At 41.0% G+C, this 26,774-nt stretch overlaps 1 protein-coding gene and 1 long non-coding RNA gene across 5 annotated transcripts in view; both read right to left on the bottom strand.

The window, feature by feature from the left end:
* Positions 1–26,774, bottom strand: part of PDGFD (platelet derived growth factor D) — a 139,537-nt gene that overhangs the window by 89,058 nt on the left and 23,705 nt on the right. The gene's annotated exons all lie outside the window — the stretch shown is intronic.
* Positions 10,207–17,663, bottom strand: LOC111924295 (uncharacterized). The gene is made up of 3 exons (XR_002861585.2): positions 17,631–17,663; positions 13,255–13,295; positions 10,207–12,868 (listed from the first exon to the last, which is right to left on the bottom strand). It is a non-coding gene; the product is annotated as an uncharacterized LOC111924295 (long non-coding RNA).

Here is a 26,774-nt window from a genome sequence, read left to right as displayed (position 1 = left end):
CAAACACTGTTGAACTGCATTTCCTCGCTCCTGAAAGGCACTGAAAGGCACAGCCTGCTGCTGGGATGGTCTGAATTTTAATGCTGCCCTTTCACAAGAAGAAACAGACACAGTAATTCTTATCATGATGGTGTCCTGCACTTCCCTCACATAATTTTCTTCACCTTTTTCATTTCCTACAGTCAAACTGAATACCTGCAAACAAAGAAAAGCACTCTTCCTTTTCCATTTTCCATTATCTTGTTGGGTATAGCCCATATATTATATAGGATACCCATTTCACTGTGTAATCAGAGTACTTGTTCACAGTCAACACTCCAGGAGTCACCAGAGCTCAAGGGAACATATTTGAGCTATCTTTAAATTAGCTATCTCAGTACTGATAGCAGGGTAGCTATCATAACACACAGCACATCACAGCATGCTGAATATTCCAGCTTCTTGAAAGTTACCACAGGTATTTCTAAGAGAGCTTAAGCCTCAGCAGACTTTCTAATGAGGGACTCTTTAATGTTTTTTCTTTCCATATTTACTGTAACCATTGTAAGTTCACAAATGAAGAAGGGAGGATAATGAAATAAAAAGAAGAAAGGATGAAAATCAACATGAATTAGCTGAAGGAAAAAAAACAAACAGGTTTCTTCATCCCTTAAGTCATTCAAGTTATTGAGTAGTATTTTTACCATATTACCAGGCAAAACAATCTTTTGGCCTAGATCTGCTCAAATTGAAGTCAACAACCAAAAATTTAAAACAACACAAACAAAATGAATGGGATGACAATATCAGGCTGAGTGACTTCCCAGGGCTGGAAACTACATAGAAATGTGATGACAAATGATAGGAAGTTTGGAAAGTCATTATTTTACTAAAACTTAGGACTCTGAAAGAAGCTAAATTTGTAGTTATGTAATGGACTCTTACACATTTGCTTAAATTCTCTCAGAAAATCAAGAAAGCATACGCTTTCAGATGAGAGAGGGATGTAGTCCTGGTCAGTAAAAGGGATATGAGGGAGGCCCTCAGGTATGATGCAAGAAACATCTAAGACTATTTGTTTCTTCAAGATAAGCACAAGCTATTAGTGCTGGGAAATTGCCCTCATCTGGAAATTCATATCAGGCATCATGTACACAACAGAAAGAGTATCAGTGAAATGACCACACAACTTGCAAAACAAACTTTGAAATTTCTTACTGGTCAGCCTTGTTTGACTTAAACCACTATCTCAATCTCCCAGTGTTCTGGATCAAAGGTCTTCACCCAAGGGAGTACACATAGACAGATGAGCTGTCAGTCAGTTCCCTCTCCTCCCATTTTGAGACCTTTGATCTATCTACTTTTCTTAAAGAAATGTCCCTACTGATGCATTTTCAATATCTCATGTATCTAATCTTCATTTTCATCAAGATTGTTTCCTTAGCTAGATAATTTAAATGATCAATATGTTATGAAGCCAAGAATTGTCAGAATATATTGTGAAATATCTGGAAGACTGCAATAATGATACTGGGAAAATTTGTTTGAATTATATTCCAAAACTTGCACAAAGCCTCAAAACTTGTGTAAACCTGTATTAAACTGAAAATTATTCTCATTCACTGGATTACCACATGTCACAGGTCTTGTGCAACTGAAGTAGAGATACGGAATAAAAATGAGCCAAAAAGCCAAAGTCTATCATAAAAGATTTAGTTTTTAAAAAAATACTGCTATAAATACCTATGAAAAGCATTCCTGGCAAGTACTCACCAGAGGGAGTGCCACAGATCTAGGAAGAGATAGTAAAGATTAATGTTGAAGCTTAATTTTCTAAGAGATATCAGCTTTTAATCTCTCTAGCCTCTAGACACAGCAAGTGAATTTGATCATATAAAAAGATGGTGATCAAAAGCTTGGACAGTCATAAAAATGTTATGGGGGAACGGGATAATACTCAGTAACACAATATTCCATGTTGTCCAGCTTCTTATCAATAACATATTTACTTACGTGAACACATCCAGGGCAAGCATTGTCCCCAGCTTCACCAAAGCCACTCAGCTAAGGTCCATGAGTTGAGACAAATGCAGAAAAAGGCTCAATTATGTTATTCACTGCAATTCTTCATTTATGAACTATATTAACAACATCCACTTGCAATAAAAAAATAAATGGAAATATCTGCATAGACTTAGTGGTTAGCTTTTTATATAAAATTATCTTTCTCTTTTGGAGAAATTAGTCTTTTTTAAACTAATGCAGCATATTCATGGGTGACTATGTCCTCAGAGAACAGTAACATTAGAAATAATTATGAACAATCTTAATTAATTAAAGCTGTTTTTCCACCCACTTAAGTTTTTGATCTATTGCTGTGCTAGCCAACTGAAAAGTGACATACTGACGGTAAGGAACTGATTATATCACCACCAGCTCTTTCTGAAAAAGCCAAGAGCCAAACATCAGCTTGTCCTTAGGCAAGAATTCAAGTCCAAGAAAAAAAGTCACACTAAACCTGGTAAAAGAAGGATCAGAAGCAAGACTTGAGATATTTGTGTACTTACGTCTCTTCCCAAAGCCCACTTCCAGGAAGACATGTCCACACTGGCACAGGTAACAGGCCAGGAAGAGATCAATGTGACAAGCACACACGAAAGACAACAGAACAAACTTAACCTCTCTGCAATGTGAGGGAACAAAGACACGGTCTTCCTTATGTCTTTAATGTTGGGTTATCTTTAAAAAGGCTTTTCAGAAAGAATGGTTCTCGCATACTCCACATTGTCTCCAAGTAATGTCAAACATTTTGGCCAGGAATAACTATGCTGTGGCTCCGCTTCCCTAAGTGCCACTGCATAGAAATGCAGGATAATAGTGGATGAGAGAAGGAATGTTCATGCAATGGCACCTAAAAAAGCAGAGCAGGCCACAGTACAAATCTTCTGGAGCAAGACTGGTGGGGAATGGTGTTGTGAATTTCCATTCATTAAAACAAATAGAAAGTAACAAATAAAAGATACCAATGGCTTAAGAAAATGTAGCTAATTTCACAGACAAGCTTTAAAACCCCTGTGTCTGAGGATTATTTAGTTAGATCCATCTCTGCTGGACCTGATCTTCATCAACAGGGACTGATCAGAAATGTGAAGGCTGGGGGGCAGCCTTGGCTGCAGGACCATGAAATGGCAGAAGTCAGGCTCCTGAGAAGAATATGGCAAACAGTAGGATCACAGCCCTGGACTTTGGGAGAACCAGCTTTGGTCTGTTAGGGAATCTGCTTGGAACAATGTCATGGGATATCATCCTGGAGCAAAGAGGTGGCCAAGAGCTGGTTCACTTTAAAGGATCACCTCCAAGTTCAAAATTAGTCCGTTCCTAAAAAGCAGGAAGTCAAGTGTAGTGGCAGGCAGCCTCCATGGATGATTAAGGTTCTGCTCAAACATAAAGAGCATAAGAGGTGGACGAAGGGGTTGGAGAAGTGCTGAAACAGCTTGCACATGCAAGAATGGAGTTGTAAAAAACTAAAGCAAATCTGGAGTTTAATCTGATTACAGGCAACAGCAAAAGCTTCCACAAGTATATCCACAACAAAAAAGCCAGAGAAAATGCAATCCTGCTGCTGAATAGGAATTGAGACCTGCTGTCAAAGGACAAGGAAGCGACTTCATTTTCTAGCTATAAACAGATGCATAGTCTAGGTAAGTGGACAGTGAGCTGGACTGAAACCTGTCAAACTCACAGGGCTGTGGTCAGTGACATGAAATCCGGACCGGCCTGAAAGCCAGTCTCTAGTGGTGCACCCTGTAGTTCATACTGGCACCTACTAAATACTGCCTAGTATCCTCATTATCCCTAGTATTCCCTGGATGATGGAGACAGCGCAGCAAGTTTGCAGATGACACAAAATTGGGAGGAGTGGCTGGTACATCAGATGGATATGCTGCCACCAGAGGGACCTCAAGAAAATGGAGGAATTGGCTGACGAGGACCCCATGAAGTTCAAAAGCAGCTCTTCAGAGAAGGACCTGGGGGTCCTGGTAAGCAGCTAGTTCACCATAAGCCAGCAAGGTGTTCCTGTGACAAAAGCCAGCAGCCTCCTGGGCTCCATCAGGCAGAGCACTGCAGCAGGTGGCCCTGCCCCTCTGCACAGCACTGTAGAGACACACCTGGATGTGTCCAGGTCTGGGCTCCTTAGTTTAAGGGAGACATGGACATACTGAAAGAGTCCAGGAAAGGTACACAAAGATGGTTAAGGTCTTGAAGCACCTGTCCTATGATGAGAGGCTGTAAGAGCTGGTTCTGCTCAGCCTAGAGAAGAGAAGGCTCTGGGGGATCTTATCAGTAATTGTAAGTACCTGATGGGGGTGTAAAGGAAGTGGAGCTAGAATCTTACTGGTGCACAATCAAAGAAAAAGAGGTAATGGGCACAAACTGAAATGTATGGAACTTCATTTAGACATCATTAAAAAAAAAAACTTAGTTTCAAGAATGGTCAAATTCTATAAAGGGCTGCCCACAGAAAGTGGAGTTTCATCTTCACATATATTCAAAATGTAACTGGTCACAGCCCTAGGCCACCTGCTGCAGCTGACCTTGCTTTGAGTGGCCTCAGTGATTTTCAGAGCTACCTTCTGACCTCAGCTATTCTGTGACTGCAATTCTGTTTCTCCTAGTATCCTGTCAGTTGCCTTCCTACAGTGTGAAAATACACAGCATTTTAAGAGCACAACAGCTCTACAAAGTGCATACATGTTTTCATGCACACAGCAATCTACACAAGCAGAACAGCAGATGCCTTTACAGGCCTGCAATACCGTGTGGAAGCAGTACCACAACCTCTGCTCTTCTGCCATGACCCAAGTCCCTACACAGCAGAAAAGCAGAGTATTCATGATTTTTCAATCAAATGAAAAGAGAGAAACTGTGACGTGCATGCTGCACAGATCAGGAATGCTGGGAAGCAAGCGCCAGCCATCAAACCACATCTGTACTCCCGGTGTATCATCTTACACTGCTCGTGGCTGGAATGCGCTGCAGCAGCATGGCCCAACTGGCAGCTGGAGTGTCAAACCCAGTGCCCACATTCAGCTGGCTGCCTTTTCCCTGGGCAGCACAAAGAATGGCTGGCTGAGCAGCCAAATGCCTCCTCCCATGCCGGCTCACAGGCCTCGGGGCTTTCCTGCCTGGCTCTGAGGGAGTAGATGGGAAGAGTTTACTATTTCTGGGGGTGAGAGAGAGAGGGAATAATCTTTGGTTGCCCATGGGGTGGGCAGCATACCTAAGGAGAGACAAGGTATGAGTGGATGGCTGCTGCCTGCTACTTTGGGGTGGTGGGGAAGGTGGGTTCTTGTGCAGGAAGTGTGGATCTGGGAAGATGCTGTCAGAGAAGTGGGTGGTGTTTTAGGTGGAGAAACAGGGAGAAGCCCTCTCTGAGATAACACAGAACAGCTCCAGCTGTCCAGTTCGCTCTGCACAAGTGCATCCCCATAAATTCCTTCAAACAGCACTAGTGATGAAATGCTTTGTTTCTGGTATCACAGTCCTGTGCTATTTAATTTCCCACTTCCCACTTCAGGTGTGAGCACATCACCTCCGTGCCCTGCTCGATGTCCAGCTTTTCTGCTACATGCACAACTGCAGCCACTCTGCCATGCAAGCACAGGTACAAGATCACAAGGATGGAGCTACCAGTCTGGAAAGCCTCTTATGTACTTGCTTCTTTGACATATGATATTGCTTAAGCACCTTCAGTGCTTTGCCTGAACCCTGTAAACAGGAAGGATCCTATAAATATGAAGAAGAGGCATTAGCTTTTCCTCTACCAATAGACCATTAATAACTTTTACTGGCAGTTTTCTGTTCCACTCAAGTCAATTTTTCAGGTCAATTTTACTTTACTATAGCTATGCAAAATTATGAGGTAATTTTCCACCAATGCATACAAACTTATCTAGATACATGGTCATATGAAGTATTAGACATAAGGGACGCAGCATCAGAATTTACATTAAAATATAGTTAGTAACTTAACTAACCCAACAATCAAGAGGAAAATGTATTTGAAGCTCAGATTCTACACATTCACTGGGCTCGTGCTAACCTCACCACTCCTAGGCAGGGTAGTGCTCCAGCCAAATGCATAACTCTGCTTTCAAAACAAAGAAAAATTCTAAAGCCAACTTGCTTATAAGACAGACTCACAAAGCTAATTCCCCAGAGAGTCTGAAGTGAGGTGCCCATCTGCTCTTCTCCACTGGAGATACACTTCCACAATGATAAACAGCTGCTAGAAAAACTTTGACAGACAGTAACTGAGAACAATATAAATTAAGACAAGTTGTATCAGAAAAGTCACTACAAAAACCCATGCACTTCTGATAACAAACCAAAGGGCCTATCCAAGATGTTAAGACCCTCTCCAACTAGCGGCTCCATAATGGCACCCCTAATCCCCTATGATCCACAGCTCTAGGGAATGTTTTCTACCCCACAGGAAAATTACCCATCTCTAATAGCTGCAGGATGCTAGACAGATGGAGAATTAAGGCCACACACTAAAGACATTGAGTTTTTATGTGGCTATCTTTCTTGTCTGGCAGTACAACTGTTATGCCAGACAGGGGGATGTGGCCTCAGATGTCAGGAATGGGAGAGTCCCTATAGGAGGTGTCTGGAAACAGCTGGGAAACCTCCCCACACTTTCTACTCCATGATAAATCAGTAATAAAACAACGCTTTGTAAACGAAGCAAATACCTGGATTTAGTGTGGGCTTTCTTTCCAGTGACCCTTACGGTATTGTACAATGATGGGAAAGTGCCACAGCATTCATTTTACATCAGAGGAACAGGCAGTACTTCTAATGGCAGTAATGGAAACTAAATCCAAAGCTGCAACACTGGCTCCATGGTTATCTTAGAAGTTTTACCATTAATATAATTGAAGCTGAATTTCACTTAGTTCCTCTTAAGTCCTCCACATTCCTTTCAGCCTCTTTTTTTTTTATTTTTTTGTATGAATTTGCTTTAGCTTTTTTAAGGTGTGGAAAGAGCTGTTCCCTTGGATTCCTCTTAGTAGTACCTATTTATTTTTTACAAACACACTCACTATATACCATGGAAACAAAGAGCACTTTTGCACTTCTTAATTCAGGAGACCTACAGCTGATATTGAGAAAGATGAAGACTTTGAGAAGCCAAGAAAACAAAAAAAAGCCTGAAATTCAAAACAATAATCTGCAAAAATTGATTAACTGCTTTTGCTTGTAATTTAAACTGGCAATATGCATGGGACACAATACAAACTTTCTCCATGATATCCCCAGAACACACTATCTCCTGGATCCACTGGATTCAATTCTAGGAGCACAAAGATAACTCAATACCTGTTCTTATTCATGCGAAGGCCTCTGAAGTGAGGCACATGGCAATCTCAGCATCACTATGCCTTGAGCATGATGTAGGACCTCTCCTGTTATTTTCTGTCTTATAAAATATTCATTACTTTCTCTATCCTATCACTAACTTCTGCTGGAAGTTCTCTCCTGTGGTTGACTCTGTCACCTTGTGTTTGATACCCCTCAAAATCTGCCCATGACTTTCTGTTCCCTGATCCCACCATGTTAACAATTCTGCCTTCTGGTTTCCAAACAGTGTAGTGCCAGTGCCAAGCCATCCTTTAGCTCCACAGACCCCCACTGCTGGCCCCTGGCACTTTGATCCTTTCTGAAGTGATTCTGCTGGTTTAACACCATTAACATTTACAGAAAAGCCATGGGACTATTACTTGGATATGGGCTTTTCCAGAAGCTCTGGATTTGTCTGACTGAGATTATACACCGCCAACAGAAACCAGCTCATTAATTTAGGCACAGTGCCAGAACACTAAACCTGCTATGTGGATAAAAGGTATTTCTTGAATTAGCGTCACATAAGGACATTGACTTCTCTTGTCACCACAGACAATCAGAACACACTCTCTCCTTACTCCAAACTCAAAACCCAAACAAGTGAAAAACCTCAAGCCAACCAAAATCAAACCAAAGCAGATCTTTGTCAAGTCAAGAACTGTTCTCAAAGACATCTATGCCCCTAAAGGTAATACCATACCTTTGAGCAACATCAAGCCACATCATATCAGTAGGAGCTCATTAATCACCAGTCACCACAGTGCTTTAAAGAAGGTTGCAGGGAACAATTATTACAGAAGGAAGCTCCACTCCATACCTGGCCAGCACTGAGGGCAGGGCCATTACTCACCATCACTTGGAAAAGCAGCAGTGCTCACCACCACCTCTCATCGTGGGCAGAGGAGTAAAACAACTCAATCTGGCTGAAGCCAGGATGCACACGGCTTGATCTGCCTGCATCCAGCATCATATGTCATCAAATACAGTCGGCATGCTACAGACTTTTTAAAAGCCACAATGAGGAGACAGCATGTTCTTCAATGATAGATGGCTCTGAACAAGCTCATACATAAAATTAGAAACAATCTGTAGAACTGCAGTTTTCATTCTCCCATGGAATTGAAAGGAGGATGATTATTATAGCAGCAATTGTTAGGGCTGCTATATCAAAAGGTCAATGTGCAATTACCTACACCCCTCAACACATACACACAGAACAAACAGCAAACCAATCCCATTTCAAGAGCTTATAACTCCTCCAGACATGTCATGTAGTATACAAATCTGAGGCCAAGAGCACTCACTCACTATAGTAAAACTAGAAGGTCTATTTGTAGGTATATTTGAAGTCGAGAAGGGCTGATAAAACCTGGGTACATTTTCATGTCAGCTTGTTTCACACACTTCAGCAAAACAGCTTTTATTTTTTCTTACCAAGAAATTTTGCACCCTATTAACCTTTCTTCTGTTGTACCAGGAACATGAGCACTGCAACATTGTTCTCTTGTGCAGGAACCAGAGGCCAGACTGATCAGGGGACTCTGAAAAGGGACTGATCCTTCTCATTGATCCTTTCACCCTCAGAACATTTGCAGAATGTAACAAAACTACAAAGCACATTCCTACAGGATTGAAATGTCAACCCACAGTAAAAGGTAAACTATTTTACTGTAACAAAAATTTTAAACTTGCATTGTCCCTTTAACATTGTAAAAGCTTGTTCTGAAATCAAAGCCATAATATCTATTGGTTTCAAGACATTTTTAAAATTGCTAAGTGTTTTGTGATTGTGATTGGAGAAAACAAAATTATCTTATTTCACATGAGAGCTTCAACTTCTAAAAATATTATCTGTGAAGAAATGATATACTGGTTCAATAAGATGCTCCACTACAATGCCCCACAAGAACATCACTGAAATTTTGGGTGATGAACAATGTAATACTGAACACTATATAAGACTGAAGGAAAAAATATGAGGGAATCTTCAGTGCATTAAAAGCAATTACCAACTAAACTAAGATCAATGACATGACAAAGTACAACAGAGGAATGATTTTGCTTGCTTGCACTGCTTCATCTACTTTCAAGTTCCAAACAGAAATCTAACTTGGACCTCCTGAATTTCATGACCTTCAAGTGCAATTTGCTTAGTCTACCACAAAACCTTGCAGAAAAATTTATCAGCATAGTTACTTTGATGGCATAAAACTAGTCTTATCTGTTGCAATTCATTCTGTTTCAAAGCAACAGTACACCACAGATCAGACACTGACATTATCTCAACCTAAAATGTACATCTACTCTTGACACCAAACATGGTATTTATTCTTAAAGGGCAGTTGTAGTTACATCATTATACAAAACTACAAGAAAATAAATCTCCAGTGCTTCAACAGAATCACACAGCTCAGTGTCGATGGCAAACTTTCTGTGAGTGCACTAAATCCCACTGTCTCCTCTTGGATACTGAGCTACTGACAGTAACTCTTTGAATGCAACCATCCAGACAACCCCTTTTACAAGCAGCCATATTCCTCTTCCACTCTGCTGACCTGGTATTCACTACCTTCAAACATCCCCCGGGCTACCTCTATGTACCATCTGCACATGACTTCACAGCAGACTATTACAGAACCACTGCTCCCCCATAATTATCAGTTTAAGAAGAGAAAGGGGAATTCATATCAGGAACTCAAGCCTCTTTAAGTTTTTAATGAGGAAAGAGAAAGAACCTAGGAAATTAATATGGAACTGTATTTTGATTTCTTTTGATAAAAGAGAAGATACAAAGGCCTCACCTCAGTTACAGTCTAATGCCTAAATAAATTAGGGGTAATTTGCATGGAGTGTCAAAAACTATGGCAAAAGCCAGGCCATTAAAAAAAAAAAAAAAAGTATATATTTAAATAGCATGGTTATGTTGAGGATAAAATAAAAATGTATTGTGACTGAAGTCTGGCATATGTTTGGGAATGTAAAGCAGAACACTCTTGGAGAGGAGACACTGGCAGAGTCTCAGTTATAACACACAGTTATTCCCACTATAATATAAGTCAAATATTTCAAATATTTCAAACATTTGTTCTTTTTGTACAATCACAATACTTTTGAAAATTCACTGTGTTTGAGCAGTGCATTTATGGGGCTGAAGGACAGGACGTGGCAGGCAGAGATGACATTCATCGGTCACCAAGCAGGGGGATGCCTCTGCCTGAGGCAATGACACAATTCTAACACACATTTTTACATGCAGCTGTACAATTTCAGACTCCAATAAGAGAGTCAGCTTTTACTACCCTGTGTCTAAATCAGCTTTGTCAAAAGGTGTTAAGTACCCTGGTCTTTTGCTTCGGAATAACAATTCTTGCACAGTAGGTGCAATTTCTTCTTGATTGCAGCTAACCATTAAAGTAGTACTAAATTTTAGTACAAAAATGGTAAGGAACTTAGGAGTATTTCCTGTTTGAAAATGGGATCAAAAAAACCTTGAAGCAAATAAAACTTAATGATAATATCTCTACCTATTCCTGTTAAAAGACTAAATTAAAAATAAAAGCATTTAAGCATTTAATTCCTTAAACAATTAAATTCTTATTAAAAGAAAAATAAATAAAACTGAATATATTTTAAATTGATTCACTTTGCACTTGGTGAAATGCAGAGGAAACCTGTATCTCTACCTCTGAAATCAGCAAGTTTTAAATATGACTGTTCTTTGTTTTCTTTCCATGCAAGGCAGTATCTAAATCACTGCTCTACACCACCCACACAACCATACTCTTATGCCCTTGCCAGAACCCAGCTTTATTCTTGTCATCTCAAAGAGAATAAAGGCTAAACCTCAGTCCTGTGAAATCAAGCTGAAGCTGCCTTTGCTGTCACCAGAGCACCAGAAATACACATTGGATGGATGGTTCACACCACCCACCAGAGATACTGATGCTAGGACTGGATGGACCCTCTTACAGAGGTGGATAGCTCTTTCCATCGACTGTGGAGAAAGACTGATGAAGCCTTCCCTAGGTCTGACGTGTAATTTTAAAATCCCCCAACCAGATGGATACCAGTCTGACCAGGAAGGAGATCTGGCACTTGTCACAAGGGAATGTCAGAGCACAGCAGTCACCAGGGACTGGCTGGTGGAAGGAAGGCTCAGGACAGTCACTGTGCTACACTTCCTGGGACAAGGACCAGCCCTACTCCGGGGTATTTACAGCTCTGACTTCTCAGAAACAGTGGCTGCTCTGCACAGCTTCGTAACAACTTAAGGGAAGCCATAGAAAGAGGTGGGCTACAACAGACACTCAATAAAAAGGTGTGTATGACCTTTAAAAAAACAACCCTTACACCCCAAGTAGGCTTCATCATTCCCTGATCATCCAAAATTATTTTACCATCTGTCCTCTTTGCAATCTGTCTTCCCCTCTTATATGCTAATATATAACTGAACAATGGACCATGCCCCCTGATTCACTGTGCTACTGACACCAATTTTTTTGGAGCATAGGTAATGGATGTCAATGGCACCAACACAATCCTTCAGTTTCTTGTGTTGTTCCCTCCAAACAGCCTTAATTCACATCATGTCAGTGAGGTCACTGTGAGGCCACAGTGAGATCACTCCTTCCACCAGGAGTTGTTCATACAAATGCAGGTCACTTCATTGATCCCAAATGCAAAGGATAGCTACAAGAGTAGCTCAGCCATTCCGTGTCTGAGGCTGTGAGAGCCCTATGACTAGTTTATTAGAGGACTGGAAAGTGCCTTTCACCAGTGCCAACTTTCTCATATCTGACAATATACTGTTTACTGGGCTGTTTAGCTCTATACATGTAAGCAAGAAGGGAAACCCAAGACACACTATTCACTCCAGTTACTCACCAAGACTGAAGAATCTCTCATCTCATGAATATAAAAATAAACAGTTGTAACACACATTCCTCTGAGACCAAGCCATGGTTGTTCATAAAGCCTTTAAATTGTCTGGCAAATCCTTTCTGCTTATTGGCAGGCTGTAATTTCTGCCTCTTAGCTAAAGTGAACCTCCAGCCTGATGCCTGACCTTGTCCCTGACCCCCACTTTTATCTTTTATATTGACTTAGATACAATCTGGGCATAACACATTTTGGCAAAGTACCACAATTTGATACTGTTTTGCCTTTGACAGGCTTCTCCTAACTCTGGCCATTTCTGCGGTTTCACTCACTGCAACTATATGGCATCATCTGGGGACTGAAATGTGCAAATGGTATGTTGCCTGTAAAAAAAAAAAATACCTCCAAAAGTTTCCTTCAGGCCAAAGAAAATTCACTGCCTGCCCTTAAGCTCGGCTCTCCTCATTCTTGGTGTCCCTGGGCTCGAGTCTGGAGGCAGAGATTGGCTGCAGGTCAGAGCAGAGGCTGCCAGCCCCCAGCACGGCTCAGGTCTGGCACAGACCCCAGCAGAGACCTCGGCAGCAGGCGTGACAGCTGGGACCTATGACAGAGGTGGAAAGGCTGGAGCTTTCAGAGCAACCCCAATGAGAAAGCTGGCAGTTCTGCCATTAAACAAGATTTGAAACAGATATTTTGGACATTCTTTGCTCATATGTTAGGAAAGATCATCAATACAGTTTCTCAACAAGAAAAGCCACAATGAAATTAACATTGATAAAGAGGAATGCAGGTTTTTTACAAAGATCCAGGATTTCTAAGTAACAAATTCCAGAAAAAGAAAGCAAAGCTGACACTTACTTGGTTGCTGATGCTTTCTGAACAGAAAGATTGAACTGGCTTCTTTATGTCACACAACTTTCCCTGTCCCAGAAGTCTCCCGGGGGGATCACTCCTGCCCTCTTCCTGCTTTGAGTCCAAGATACTTACCAGTTTGAACCCACACAGGTAATTTTCTTTCCTCTCTTCCTCTAAGAAGTAGAAAATAAATGCTATGTTAACCCAAGGTGGGGCTCACCCAAGTACAGTCATCAAAATCCAAGGTATCTCTGTCACCTCAAGGCTTTTTCTGTAGCTGGACAAGAGAGGCTGTCTTGGAAAGGAGCTCAACCTCCATACACCTTGGAAAAGAAGGCATTTACTTCTACATGGAAAAAAACTGGAAGATAAATTCCCACTAGACTAAGCTTAACTTTTCAGTTACCTTCTTTCCTACACAAGAATAAGAGAATTGCAAGGAATGGTTTCCAAAATAATACTAAATAATAATAATAATACTGAATAATACTAAATACTAAAACAGAAGTGGTCTGCATCAGTTCAAGGTAATCACAGCTTCAGATGAGGTCAGGAATTTCTGTAGCAGTGAACAGGAGCTATCTGGATTTCACAGTGGGCTCTATGGTCTATGTGACAAGCTACCAAGCTGTTTCTGTGTCACAGGATTGCTCTTCTAGACCTACTGCAGTGTGTTTGTGGCACTTCTATGCTGGCAGGAGACCATACACAGACTGTCTGGGACAAGAATCATCTGCTATAATTTGCTGTGTTCAAATGTTAGAAGGCAGCTGGCTTCAGCTCTTTCATGCCAAGCAAAGTGATGGAGAAGAGAGACAGAGGGGAAATGCACTACTTCAGATGTTCCTTGCAGCCTCACTCCTCTGCTCCCCTGGTCCTTATTAAATGTTTGCTCAATCCATTAAATTTATTCAACTATTGTTTTCCCAGCTCGGCTGTTTTGCAGGGACTCTGACAACACAACCATTCCTGATGAACATCTGGGATTCCCAGCAAATTATTGCAGAAGAAAGAACGACATACAATACAAAAGGAAAAGAACAGAAACTGGAAGAAGATGTGCTTCATCTAAACTGTAGACTGCAAGATTCAGAACCTCTGTTTTCCATGAATGGAAATGAAGAAGAAAGGCTAAAATGGTACCTTGAATGAGCGCTACCATGCAGATTGCTTTGTACAATACATACACTTTAAGAACAGTTTTTATGTATCATAATAAAAAGTGAGCAGGAGTTGATATATGTTCACAGAAACAGAACAATTTTAAAGCCTCATAAAGGACAGGAAAGGCTACAATGAAGACAGATCTAAATAAAAAACACTAACAGATTAAAAAAAAAAAGAAAAAGGAATCACTATAAATTGAACTGGGAAGTCACTAGAAATCTGTCTAGCAGGAAAGAACCTGATAGTGTTAGTTAACAGCAGCTGAACATGATCCAGCAGTGCCCAGGTGGCCAAGAAGGCCGATGGCATCCTGGCCTGGATCAGCAGTGGTGTGGCCAGCAGGAGCAGGGCAGTGACCGTCCCCCTGGACTCGGCACTGCTGAGGCCACACCTCAAATGCTGTGCTCAGTTCTGGGCCCCTCAGTGCAAGAAAGACATTGAGGGGCTGGAGCGTGTCCAGAGAAGGGCAGCGGAGCTGGGGAAGGCTCTGGGGCACAAGTGCTGTGGGGAGCAGCTGAGGGAGCTGGGGGTGTTTAGCCTGGAGAAAAGGAGCCTCAGGGGGGACCATATTTAGAAGCAGGTTGTAGTGAGGTTGGGGGTTGTCCCTTGTCCCAGGTAACAAATGAAAAGATGACAGGAAATGGCCTCAAGCTGCCCCAGAGGAGGTGAAAATTAGATATTAATACAAATTTCCTAAACGAAAGAGCTGTCAAGCATTGGATGAGGATGGCCAGGGAAGCAGTGGTGTTTGAAAGACTTCTACATGTGGCACTCAAAAACATGGTTTAGTGGTGGACTGGGCAGTGCTGGGTAAATGGTTGGACTTGATAACATTAGAGATGTTTTCCAATCTAAAGGATTCTGTGATTCCATGAATGTTAGGGTTCTCTAGCCTCTGCACAAGCTCCAGCTGTCTGTGACCTAAGAACTAGATGGAACTTGGCTCTCCAGGGTGCCTCTTGTCCAACTACAGGTGAGTAAGGGTCAATTAAGAAAACACTGTATTTTTATATTATGCTATTGCATTTGAATTAATCTGTCTCCAATAGGCCTATTTAAACTCAAAATAAAAACAATATAAAATTAATACTGTTTTACTTACACTGGATAATTGAAATAATACGTGCTTCTTGTTAAAGTTTCAAAACAATTCAAGTACCTCAAGTGATTTATTAGTAATAAGTTAAATGGAAGATAGTGGCTAAGCACCCAGAATACAAAGTACTAAAACTGATTCTGACAGCACTACTCTCTTCTGCAAATACAGATAATGTATCTTTCTTGACAGTTTATTTAAGTATTTTTGGTTCGCTGAATAATTCATTCTAAGCTGAAACCAACCAAGAGTTGAAGAAATAAGAACCAAAACAAAAAGCTACAGAGGCAGCTTGCTTTCTAATTTTCATCTTGGGAATAAAAGCGCAGGGTGAGAGGATGAGCACTGCAGTTCTGAGGCCTGGAATGTAGGTATTAGAAATAAACAAATCAAGTCAATAACTAAAATGGTATTTTGTTTAATTAATTATTTTGTTATTAACGATAAAACTTGCAGAAAAAATAGTAAAAGGCAAAATATATTTCACATGTATAAGGCAGTTTTGACTTTTAAACCCTTTAGGAATGATGCCTTTGAACATTATTCAGTAAATCTGGTGTTTTGTTCTTATTCAAGTTGGGACAATAAAGATTATACAGGAAGAACTGCATTATTCCTTTTGGCTTGTTATACTAAAACGTATAGATCCAGGATCTGAGTTACCCTGGAGTTTCTGTGTTGCAAAAGAGATGCTGACATCAAGTTGCCACTTGACAGCTTGCAGAATGGGAGGGCTTTGCTGATGGAGCAGAACTGCTGCTGGGGAAGGTGCGTTGTACGAAGCGTGGCTAACTGCAGTGCAACCTTACAGCCCCTCTCCTTAGCCCCTGAGCAGGGAGAGCCAGGGCAGAGACCACAGATCAAGCTGCACTTGAACAAGAGAGTCCTGGCAAGGGTCAGAGGCCACAGCTCTGCACAGCAAATATGTCAGGAGCAGGATTAGCTCCTGCCAAGTGTAGCCAAATCTGTAGACCTCATGCTCAGCACAACTGTACTATACCCAGCATCACAGCCCTGCTCTGCTATTTTTCCCTGCCTTCCTCACAGCCATGCAAGGCAAGTGATTGAGTTGAGGCCTGGGGAGCACGGCTGACTACAGAAAACATCATATACTTTAATTGACTGAAGAAACTGTACTTAAATGAACCAGAAAAAGAAGCAGAAGGTGGTTTTCAATACTCTTTCCTGCTCCCATAGAAGCAGATTCAAACCTGTAAATGATCACTATAACAAAGTGAAAAAAAGAACAAAATGAGGAAAGTCAATGTGAAGAATTCCTCTTTCAGAGATCATGCTGCTGAAGTATTTGCTTTCTGTTAAAATTCTTCAAGCTGTGAATTTAAAATATCACAGGTCCTTTATCACTTGAGAAGACAAATTTACACTGCTTAATTTGTATCCAGAAGAAATGAAGGAAAAGAAGCTTCTCCTGACACTCAGTTATGCAGTCTTTTCTTAGCTCTGCTGTATTACTGCATTGAAGAGATAAAATACCATCACTGGTGAAGTTCTGAATGCTTCAAGGTAGCGAACAGACTCCTGGGCACTTGAACAGCTCTGCAACAGCCTCCCCCAAACACTGTGCTGGAAATCAAGGGCTGGCAGACTGCAGGAGTGCCTGGCCACTATCTGCAGAGATTCAATCGCTGGAAAGACTCTAAACAGTTTTCTTCAAAGAGGACACTCCATTAAAACTTCAATATATAAATTAAGTTTGGTCTTGTCAAACACTGTTTGGACACAAGAGAAGGACTGCTGCTGTGACAGACAGAAAGTCTGCCTGAATTGCATGGTTTGGCACTAGAAAAATCCCAACCCCTTTCTGTCCTGCAAAGAGGGAAACAGCAGCAAGAATTAGTCAGTGTGGTGGGTCACATAAGCTAAAACAATGTTAGCCTGCTTTATTTCCACTAGCAGAAACCAGAGATTATCCAGCACCATACCTGTATAAACAACCTATTTCAATGCTTTATGCCAAAAAAGTAAAACAAGAGTCTTTACTTCCCAGCACATGACTACAACACGACTTTGCTATTCCTGAGATGCTGGAGAGGAGAGCAACAGTGCCCACACACCCCACCACTCCACACACTGAGCTGCACAGCTCCATTTGGGGGGTCAGAAGGAGGACAACTGGTTCATCGATTGACTCCACCTCCCACTGCAGAGTCACAACCCCAAAACTGGGCATCCTGGACAATCCTAACTCGCCCTGACTCCCATGCTCACCACAGGTGACCAGTACCTGGAAGCTCCAGATGCCTGACACAGACCCCTCACTGCTCTCATCATCTCCATCACAATGACTGCAGTGTTACCCACACAATGCAGGAGGTCTGAACTCAAGGATCCTAAATTACCTCCCAAGTCCTCAGTGAGGAAACAGAAGCTGCTGAAGCATCTTGGCTTCCCCAAGGCAAAGCAGGAGTGAGCTGTTTCATTTATCTTCTTGGTTTCTGCTAGGGTGGCCTAGTGTAGTGTGTCTTGAGCACAAGGAGTTGCACAAACACAGACAACATTCCTGGGCCTCTGAGGGTAATTCTGGTGGGTGTGGAGCCATTCCTCATCAACACCTGAGCTGCTCCGCCCAGCTGAACTTGAAAAAGCAGTATCTCCTGAGGCCAAACTCTATCCTATAATATCATCAATTATCTCACTGAGAATCACTGACATCATAAAGCAGGATTTAGTCTCTGAGGTGGGGAAAAAGTTACTGGGGGAGATGCCAGGGGATAGCACCATGGATAATCAGTGCACCATAAAAAAAAACAAAAAAAAACACTACTAAGCAAGCCAGGCTGTAGCAGAACAGTCCTATGAAACAGGTATTCTACATCCAGGACTTACAAAAATGTTAGAGTTCAAGAGGAATTACTCTAAAAAGCCACAGGATTTATTAGGAGGTGTTAAACTTCCTGTTAGCATTTTGACCTATCACATATAAAACGCTAGAGGTATGCAGCTTTTGAAAGCATGTTCCCAATATAACATTTTTTTTTCTTATTTTTTATTAAAGGTTTCATGAGCTTTCAACAAGCATTTTATTCCTATAGAATTTATTTGAGATCCTCTTCTGTTAGTCCAGTGGTGGTCCAAAAGCATTTGAAAGGTCCCTCCTGACATTTTTGCCTCCACTGTTAGATCTTTGCAAAAGGTGACACACTCTCCACCAACTCCTGGCAAGCTGCCCAGCACAGGAAAGAGATGAAGCACCTGCCACCTCCCCTCCTATTTCTTTAAGGAGGAGAGAAAGGGAAATCTTTAATCCTGAAAAACATGAGCTTAGCATCACAGACACGCTACTGCGGAACGCGGCTGTGGGAAGACATGCGGGAAGGTCTCCAATAAACAATCAAAAGGAATCAGGAAAAGTGTCATCCTCAGACAAAAGGAAATTCCACCTAAAAAGTGAACAACACAGAAAGACCTTAAAAATTTGCATTTAGGGCTTTTGAGTATTTCTGCATTTCTGAGCAATGCTGGCAGACCTGGGAAGATGTCATGCTGCAAAGCTGATGCTGCTGCACTTGTAGTGTCCCTCTCCTGCCAGAGGGACCCATTACTGCACAAAGATGTGCACCAGCTCTGCAAGAAGCACCACAGTCATGGTGGGTTTAAGAGAAAATGCAGCCTCCTCCCTGCTTCTTTCTCTTGTGAAAGCTAAGAAACCAGTCCAGCATTCAAACACAATAGCAAACACACAGCCCTCCCCCTCAACTTGGTATTAACCACTCAGATCTCATTAGATACTAATTCTCACCTTATATACTATATAAGTAACTTATATACTACTGCTATCCACCATTTAAAATACAATTGGTTGTGCATTAAAAAATATTTTACATGTGACTAAGTTTCTCTGTTTAAATTAGCAGGAGTAAGTGTGTTTAGGACATTTAACTAAAACTAAATGAAATAATTGGCTGGTGGTTTTAAGAATTAAATGTTTTTCAATTCCTAGGCTGAAAATGGGACAGCATGTTAGCAACACAGAGGGTGTGGGGAAGGTCAGACACTTCACTGAATATAACTTCACTTCAGTCTTTTTCCAAGGAGTCAGCAAAAGTGCCACTGACACCTTTTTCTGCCAAAAGAAAGCAGGCCAAGAAATGGTTGGGTTGAACTTAAAATAAGAAGGATAGTCCTGTGCTTTCCTATAGCCAAGGAATGTCATGTAAAGAGGCCAATCACTACAGTCACGCACAATCTGGCACAGGAGAAGCAGCAAAAGGATAGTCATCATGTGCCTATGTTCAGCCAGGTACTCTGAGCCACACTTTCCAAAACTTCTTACCCTCTGCAGAGGGATGGGATGAAAGTCACATCAAAGTAAGGAAAATGGATATTGTGGAATATAAGCAGAACATTTACAGACAGCAAAATCAAATAGCTTCCATACAGCATATAATTACCTTGTAGAGCTCACTGTAACAGAAAATGGAAAAGGTTTACATGAGTTTAAAAAATATTAGACATTTACAGAGGATGGATCCATCGTAAGCTATAAAATATGATGCTTTGGATGCAAACTATGGCTCAGCAAGCCTCCTTAGTGCTATTGATTACTGAACATTGTGAAAGCGTAGAAGAGAAAATGTCTTCAGCTCCAGCTTTCCTGTGATTTTATACTCCTTGGCTCGATCCAGTGTTATTGCAGTCTTTGCACAACTGAAAATAGCCTCTCTGCGTGCAAGAGGCTACACCAAGAAAGCTAGAAACTACTTTGTATTAGGTACTGAATGTCTTTATGGCCCTGGGGAAGGCATATGACCTCAGTTCTCTTTCTGCCATCACCAACTTGCAAGCAGTTTGTTGACAACTGATTAGCTAATGCTTGTATGTCTTAAACATGAAATAGAATTATAGAATCATTTGGATTTGAAAATAGCTTTAAAATCATCAAGTTCAACCATTAACCCATCACTCCCAAGTTCACCACTATAAACCACGTCCCTAAGCACCATGACTTTCAAATACCTCCTGGGATGGTGACTCCACCACTTCCCTGGAGAGCTTCTATTTCCCCCTGTATCCAGTAAATGACAGAGATTCTCCCTGACCCTTTCTTCTACTGCTAATAGATTTGAAAATATATTTTTTGTTGCCTTTTATGGCACTAAGTTCTAATTGGGCTTTGGGTCTTTTCATTTTCTCCCTGCATAACCTCATATTCATTTGTAGTCCTCTTGAGTTGCCTTTCTCTTCTCCCAAATCTCACAAACTCTCCTTTTCTTCCCAAGTTCCACCCAGATCTCTCCATTCAGCCATCCAGTAATCTCCATTCCCCACTGGCTCATTTTTCGACATATGGGGACAACCTGCTCCTGCATCTTTAAGATTTCCTTCTAAAAGCACATCCAGCCTTCCTAGACTCCTCTGCCCTTTATGGATCACTCCCAAGGACTGTCAGCTGGGCTTCTAAAATGGATCAAAGTCTGCCCTCTGAAGTGCAAGATGTCCTGGAACCAAAACTGTCATTGCATGACTGCTGCGCTCAGAACAGCCTCCAACCACCACACCACCCACCTGTCCTCTGCTCACATACAGCTGGTCCAGGGGGACACCTTCCCTGCTTGGCTCCCTCACCAGCTGTGTCAGGAAAGTCTGTCCACAGGCTCCAGGAATATCCTGGACTGTTTCCTCTCTGCTGTGTTGTACTTCCAGCAGACATCTGGTAAGCTGAAATCCTCCACAAGAACAAGCACCAGTGATTGAGAAACTTCTCACAGTTACTTACAGAATATTTCATGTGCTTCTTCATCCTGGTTGGGAAGCCTGTAACAGACTCTCACCAGGATAGCTGCCCTGTTGGTGGCCTTCCCCTGGTTCTTACCCATAAATGCTCAACCCTATGGTCACCATCATTAAGCTCCAGACAATAGAGACCCCCCCCCAACACACAGGGCTACCCCACCACCTCACTCCTTGCCCATCCCTTCTCAAGAACTTGTAGCTGTCCATTGCAGCATGCCAGGTGTGTGAGTCACCTTGCATTTCTGTGCTGTGACAATGTCACAGTTTTCCTGCTAGGCCATGGTTTCCATTTCCTTCTGCTTGATGCCCATGGTGTGTGCATTGGTGTAGATGCACTTCACAGGCTACAGATCCCACTGCATTTCTGCAGGGAGAAATCCTGGTTCCAATGTGACCATTCTCAGCCACATCATCAACCCTTCCATCTTTGCCGCTAATTGGATCTCCATCCCCAGCTTCCACTGACATGGCACACAGAAGGACCTTGCTAGCACACCATCTCTCAAACACTGGTGTGATGTCCCCAGGCTTATCTTGTGACCCTCGTTTTAATCCTTTCCCCCTTCAAATCTAGTTTAAAGGTCACTCAGTGTGCCCTGATAACGTGTGTGCTAAGACCCTACATATCATATTCATTCATATCAATTAATCCCATTTAACAAACCCCAAGGAAAAGTATTTATTAAAAATCCATTTTCTTTAGGAACTTGTACGAAGAAGTAGCTGTTACAGTTTCTATTACAGCAACCTGACATTAAAAAAAAATTTAAAAAAAATCATCAGTATATTAAAATACCTTATTAAAGCCATACAGCTTTGAGTGTGAGATGCAGATGACATGGCCACTTCTCAATTGTTACACAGTATTAGCTTTGAAGTCACAATACTAAGTTTACCTGGATATATGCCAGAAACTTGTGGAGATGATACTACATAAGCAGTATCTTCCAGATCGATCTCATCTCAGAGACTGTAGGACACAGACATGACTATGCCATGGTCTGCTGAAATGACAATTCATGGAAACCACTGCATTATCTTTCAAAGTATCTAAATCTGGATACCTGTACCAGTACAGGCACAGCACTATAAAGCTTAAGGTGAAATAACTACCAAGATACGTGCCCAGTTCCGTGGGAAAGCTTCCTCAGAAGCTATCCAGAACTCTATACGTAAAACGTAATCAAAGCAGTCCAACATTACACTGGGTATACACCAATGCAGCCCCTGCATTCGAAGATCTTACTAGGTGGGATAAGCCATCTGAAGCATCCTACCCCATTAAATTCAATGTTTGGGTTTCCTCCATAGTCAAAAGAGCTGGAATGTCCAAGCATTGACTTTTTTTGTGTAATAATAAATATCCAGTTCTGGACATGAGATTTTCTGGGTACCAGATGTGAACTACATTTGTACCTCCATACTTCATTCAGGTTGTCTGCTGTTCTAATTGAATAAAGTAATAAAACTATCACTGTGCTATGTAAAAAGCCTTAATGTGGCTGCCAGAGCAAATTAAGAGACAAAAGGACCAGTAGTTTATCACACCATTTATTGCTGAGAAAAACAGTGCGTTCAAGCTATTACCACTGTTATGCTACAAGTTATAACAGGAAATCAATAAGAGTAAGAAAGAGAAATGTCCACATTCATTCCCAAGGCACAGCAATATCTCCTTTATGCAAAAAGCATGGGGAGAATTGAATGACTGCAGTGTTACTGAATGATGTCAAAAGGCACAGCTGCTACTCACAGGAAAGTGTTGCCACCACAGCCATTTAGTGAATTTTGAATATTTTAAATTCAGTGAATTTCCTAGCAGACAAGCATCACACTGTAGCAAATGGGGTGCAAAAGCACATCCTCTGCCCAGCAGAGCCCTCCCCAGGCCTGACACTGACTGCAGCTGGCACCTCAAGATGCTGACAGTCAGGTCTAACACCCATCTCCTGTGCGAGTGCCTGGAAAGGAGCTCCCCTCTCCTCCTGCTCTGCTCCTGCTTTTCTCTCACCAAGCCCAGCTAGGCCACAGGCTGTTCTTCCCTCCCCAGCTCATTGATTCCTGACCTTCAGGACCTTTTGCTGAATGTTGCTACTTGCTATTATCATTGGTATACTTAGAAAGAAATACATATGTACTACAGAATAGTAGTAGACCAGCAAGTAACAGATGTCTGAATGAAAGGTCAGTACACTCTCCTTGGTGGGGGTGGAAAAAAACATTAAAAATTACTTTTATTCAGCTATCTTGCATCTGTTCTGGTTATAGTGTGGCTCTCTTGAGGATGTGAAGGAAAGAGAAACACAGTCAGTGAGGTCACTCATGATCACACCTACTGGAGTCTCTTCATTCCTCTCTGCAACTTCTGCTACCACTCACATTAACACACTTTTGCTGCATTATTTTCCCCAGCCTGTGCTGTGCAAGTGTTAAGTCACTAGAATTATTTCTGCTAAATTATGAAGAAAATCAAATTTAACCTAAGATGTTAAAATCATGAAGGCTGGACTGTCAGTAAACATTCTATATTCCCACGGATTTTTCATTTATCCTCTGTCTTTTCACGATTTTTTTACCATATATTAAATGAATATATAAATATATTAACTTCTCTCTAGCAACAAGACACAAACACAGCAATTGGCAGCTTATCATAGCTTTTATCTTTTCCAGCAATTTTTGATTCCAGTTGTGCAACATCTTTCATGTGCTACAAGCTCTTCAGATCAACACATGGCCTAGCTTCTTCATTTAAAAAGAGAAAGAAAGGAAGTTGAAAAAATAATGTAAACTAATATATTTTCCCTGGGGACTAGAGCAAATAAAATAAGGAAAAGAAGGAATAAGACAGGTCATAGATCAAAGAAATGCCCTAACCAAAGTTTTTAACTGAATGGAAATTCAGAAACAGCTAGCATGCTTTGAAATGCTAATAGTGGGATGCAGACTTCTGTTGCACAAAACCCGTAAAACAGTCCCACAGAACAGTCAGCAGGTTAGGAAAAAAAAAAAAAAAGAAAGAAGAGGTGATTACTATCTCATCTTGCCTTAACATCAGTCTGAAGTGTGGTAAAGACTTCTCAGGATGAGCCCATCACTGTTCACTGTCTGCAAAGAGAACCCAAATGAACAGTTTCACACACACACTGCTTAAATCATTGAGTGAGATGAATTGAAAGGTGGCACCAACTCTGCCCCATTTCAGTGGGACATTCTTCAAGTGAGGAAAAAAATGCATCTGTAAGGCAGCCCCAGTGAACATCTGTGCAAGTGTGTGACTCTGAATCCACTACAAGTCTGTGTTCTACTGCATCTCCCTGTAAACAAGATGATATCACTTTTTATTTCCATCCTCTCTGGCAAACTATTTCATCAGCATTTCTCCTGTAATCACTAACAACACATGTTAGCACTTCTTAGCACAATATTTAACATTGTAGAGAGATAAACCTCTGCCTAAGTTTCACTGTCTTATTGGCATGTTAGGTAATGCTAGAAATATTCTCCAACCAGAAAGCCTGCCACTTCCACAATCTACTCCTTTTTTGGTTTTTTGTTTTGTTTTTTTTTTGTCCTGGAAATATACTTGATTTTCAGTCTCTCTGCAAGACTCTTAAACTTTCTGGAATTTTATCTTGATCTTCGAAAGTTTCATTACAACAATTAATATATTAATATAATTTCCAGTTAACTTCACAATGTCCTTTATTCATAATGACAACCTACAGCACAATCCCTTTCTTCTGTTAAGCAAGAGGTAACAGCTTAGACTCATTATGTGTGGGCCTAACAAAGCACCATGAAGCTACACCAGATCTGAAGGATCACCACACTGGAGTCAGTGGCTGCATTCAGATATTTCCCAAACAAAACTTAAACATCTCTCTTCATGCTAGGAAAAAAAAAAAAAAAAAAAAAAAAGCTTTACATAAAAACCCATGTCCTCCAGACCTCATGGCTTAAATAACTGTCTATGTGTCACCATCTCACAGCAATCCAGGTTTCTGGGAACTGATAAGCATAAATCATAAGGGTCCACGCTTTTAAAGTTTTATGTGAGACTTTCTTCAGCAGTAAGGAGAGCAGCAGACATCAGAGGGAACACAACATGCCCTAACAGGTAGAAGACAGGAGACACAGGTTCCCTTTTATCAGCTGGAAAATAGCTAATTCCAGAGTTCTCCCATATGGAAAGGAACAGACCCAACATCATCGGGGAAAAAAGTCCTCTCAAAACAACAACCTTCATGCAGGATCCAGGACATAGAGCAAGGTATGTATTTTTGTGAAAGCAGCTGTGTTATGACCATGATTTTCACTGGTAGACCATAAGCTGCTCTGAGTCTGGAAATCATCCTGCCACATAACTCATTTAAGTATAGCAGGGCTATTTGACTTCATGTTACATCTTATTTTAAAATTTAGTAATAAAATGTATAATTATCTTGAAAAATCTAAATTCCAGTCAGTCTCTTAAGTGACAAAACTGTATAAAACTGACATAAAGAACAAGTTGTTTTATTGCTTTAAAATGCTGGCAATAGTCTCTCACACTAGAGGAAATTCACAGACTGAAAATTTTCTTAGCCAGTACTCATCTTCTAGTCTCATTACAATTATCACAAATATTTATATTTGAGGCACAGCAAGCTGCTGTAGTTCAGACAAGCCTAGACAAATTCAGACTGAAAATTAGTTTAAATTAACTCCAAAGCAGTGGAATAATTTAACAATGGATTCTAGTAAGTTTAAATGTTTTAAAAAAGGATTTTTAAGTAATGGAACAAAAATTTCCTCTTAGCCTACTCAGAAATATGTCATTGCAATGAAGTAACCTTTTGGTGAAATACTGCACTCTGTTTAATGAAGAATGCCAGAATCAACCCGATGTTTTTTTCTGGTCTATAACTTGCTTACCAGTTCTGTAAGAACTCTTCTTGTAGAATATCTACCCTGGGATAAAACCCCCTGCATTTATAACAATCATGTGAGCCCACTACAATGGCATTATTTGAAAGGCCACTGTCAGCATTACAGCTGTAATGCATCAGGCCTCTCCTTTGTTTTACCATACTTCTGCTGAGATCATTCAAGCTACAGAGCGGTGTGAAACAAGAAACAGGTCTCCAAGACTCAAAAAAACATAGCCTTCGTTTAGAAATGAGGAAGATGGTGAGATCAGTCTTTCAATTCAACACCCACATGGTGATTGGCAACCACAATGGAAGTAACAGTAATATGCAGATTGCGTGGAAAGAGATTTCAGTGTAAGAGAAAGATTCCTCAGTCTTTCCACCCTAAAAAAGTATTCAAGTTTCTTTTATTATAATGTTACATTAACCTCATTTATTCTTAAAACACATTATCCCTCTCAACAGAAAAAAACCCCACCAACTAATAATATAAAATACATTAGGTAATTCTGAAATAAATTCAAGTATTGATCACATTTAACCCTGCAGTAACATGCAACTTTTGCTGAGAGCCCCTCCAGCTCTAACTGCTGGCACATAGCAGCACTGTGACCTCCTAAGTATGAGGATTTGACAGGGCATCTCAGAAGGAGATTTTCACCTTTAGGCCACTGGTTCACATAACTTCTGCAATCATCCCTTTGTTTACAATGTACACACAT

This window comes from Cyanistes caeruleus, chromosome 3, assembly GCF_971803275.1.
Source record: "Cyanistes caeruleus chromosome 3, bCyaCae1.hap1.1, whole genome shotgun sequence".
In the NCBI taxonomy this organism is placed as follows: domain Eukaryota; kingdom Metazoa; phylum Chordata; class Aves; order Passeriformes; family Paridae; genus Cyanistes; species Cyanistes caeruleus.
This window is presented reverse-complemented; position numbering and strand designations above follow the sequence as displayed.